We start from the raw sequence: 2,832 nt of genomic DNA, 5'->3' as shown, positions 1-2,832 counted from the left end.
CCATTTGCATAAAGTAACACATTTTTCCCATTTTTGTCTAAATTTACATTGTCCTAATTGCAGTGTACAACCTTATTCCCTCTAACCTATTATTGTCCAATTGCGGTGTATAACTTTTGTCCCTTCCTAACTTGAATATTTTTCCCAATCGCATCACACTTGCACGTTAGACACATAGTGTGAAAATATTTTATTTTTTAATTTATTCAAAAAATTAATTTTTAATTTTTTGGATAAATTTTAATCTGAAATTTTATTTTTCCTTCTACATTTACATTTCCTTATATAAAGCCAGTCAGTACCCGATTCTCGGAAAATGTCGAGCCAACTTCAATCAAGACTCCGGTCGCTTGGATTGAAGACATCCTCTATGCTGCTATGAACCTGATAGTTCAAGCCAAAAGACTGAATAAGAAGCTGAGGAAATATGTTCAGCAATGTCATACCGAGGGTTTACTTGACGTAACAACCCTGGAGGGGCCCACAGAAGACCAGAAGTTACTCTGAGAGTGCTCAAGCTGAAAGAGGAGCAGAAAAGGAAAATTGGTTCACGTCCCGATCAGCAGACGTCACCAGAACCAATGAAGCCATTGTGTAGGCAAGACTGCCACAACATGGCATAGCAGTGAATGAAGACAACACTGCCCGGAGGTGCCAGGAAGAAGCAACACCCCGAAAGACCCCAAAGAAGAAACAAACAGGAATAAAGAGCTGTCAATGGAGACAGCCCCTGTACTTCTGCCATCAGCCCCAGTTCCCACCCCTTCCATCTATCCCATAATATGTTAATACCCTCCCCCGTACGCCGACAGCCCACTTAAAAGAGAAGCTCCACACACCATGGCCCCAGTAGAGAGACTATTAGGAGGCAGTGTAGAGTTTGACTCCACAGAAAGCAGAACAGTCGCAGACCTGATGAACAAGGTCGCACAGCTGCAGAGGGCATTAGCTGGCCGAGAAAAGGGCAGAGAAAGGGATGCTAGACAAAGTCAGCAAAGAGAGGAGGAAGACAGGGACCTAATGAGAAGAGAATTATGGTGGAAGAAAGAGAGGGAAAGAAAGGCAGAGGAGGAAGCCCGGGAGAGGCGCCAAGTCATGACCTCCCCAATTCAGAGCGTCCCAATAGATACAAATAGGAGATAGGTCCCACCCAGATACCACTCCCTCGCTCATTAACGCCATCCCTAACCGAACAACAGGCGATGGACGCATATGGACTGCGTCCTGGTGGCACCCCACCTCCAGCTCAGAGCCCCCACCTCCAGCTCTGAGCCTCCATTCTAATCGCATGGCCAACTGCGACACCTCAGCGAGAAGAGGAGCCAAATCAAGGCCCCAGCCCCCTCCACCCCCATCTCACAAGAAGAGGAGCCCTGCTTGACCTTTCCGGTCAATTAACTGTGCTATGCAACTGGCGCAGAGGAGGACACAGCCTCCAAGACAGCAGAGGAGGAGACAGCCTCCAGGGATCACGACAACACCTCCCGAGGAGAGCAGAGGAAGGCATAAGCTACAAGCCTCCACCACGACACACTCAGATGTCAGTGGCAGCAACAAGCCCAGTGTGCTGTGAAGAAGAAGAGGAAAATGCCAGATTCAGGCACCTATCATGACATTGAGCAATGGCACACCTCAATACAAGCCATATAATCCCAGAGATACTCCCGACATGGCCAACCTAGCCAGCATCAAGCTAAAGTCAGATGAAGAAGCCATGGTGTACTTGAAGAAAGCAGCTGACGCCTGGGAATCAGCTACAGGCACCAGACATGACAGGAACCTGACATACCTGAACATGTGGAAGGCTGCTGTAATAGCAGGTCAGTAGTCAGTAGTAATTTGTGGTATATATATATATATATATATATATATATATATATATATATATATATATATATATACCACAAATAATGGTACAAGTATTTAAGTTAATTAGATGTTTTATTTCATAGGATTTGGTAAGGAGAATCAAAGTTCACGAGAGAATGTGAGCAGCCGTGAGTACAGTATGTTTTGATAACATAGTATACAGCAATGCATGGTTAATCTTTCGTTCTTAAGCGTATTATACACATATGACATAGGCCCGGCACAGCCAGATTCATACTGGCCGGTGGTTGCAGAGAGTGGGGTGATTGAATGGGTGAAACACGGGGGTTATTCGTCGAATGAAGAAGTATTAGAAGGTAAGACTGTATGTAATAACTAGCAATACGTAACAGTAGTAATATATATATATATATATATATATATATATATATATATATATATATATATATATATATATATATATATATATATATATATATATATATATATATATATATATATATGTAGGGGACTGTATTTTATTTTAAAATGTGTTTTACTTGTCGGTGGCAGATACTCAAAAGGCCAAGTCTACAAGACCACGTGCCTTGAAACCGGAGTGTGAACGAGCGGCTGGTGGTGGTGGTAAAGCTGCATGTAAAAGATCAAACAGGTATGTTTTGTATTAAATCTCTGCAATTTCTTATGTTTTTTCAAACTATGTATTTCCAATCATAACTAATGTCTTAAATCATGTCTGTTTTAGTTCTGCAACAACACAATGCAGACAGGTGCTGGGTGAGAAACGTGGTGGATCCCATGTTCTAGAGGATGATTTACATACAGACAAAAGAGCCAGAAGGTACCTACAGACCTATTGGTCCAACTAGCGTGATTCAGCAATATAAATAAATGCTATATATATATATATATAATAATGTTGTTTAACATCACTATTTCTCAGGACCTTGACTGGAGATACAGCCTATAAATTACCAGAGACACCGAGAACCAGGGAAATAA

General features: G+C 42.2%; 1 long non-coding RNA gene across 1 annotated transcript; it reads left to right on the top strand.

Annotated features, from left to right (window-relative positions):
• Positions 1–1,984: 1,984 nt before the first annotated feature.
• LOC117736902 lies at positions 1,985–2,445 on the top strand. The gene is made up of 3 exons (XR_004610000.1): positions 1,985–1,997; positions 2,085–2,186; positions 2,383–2,445. It is a non-coding gene; the product is annotated as an uncharacterized LOC117736902 (long non-coding RNA).
• Positions 2,446–2,832: the final 387 nt, after the last annotated feature.

Source organism: Cyclopterus lumpus, chromosome 9, assembly GCF_009769545.1.
Source record: "Cyclopterus lumpus isolate fCycLum1 chromosome 9, fCycLum1.pri, whole genome shotgun sequence".
NCBI lineage: Eukaryota > Metazoa > Chordata > Actinopteri > Perciformes > Cyclopteridae > Cyclopterus > Cyclopterus lumpus.
This window is presented reverse-complemented; position numbering and strand designations above follow the sequence as displayed.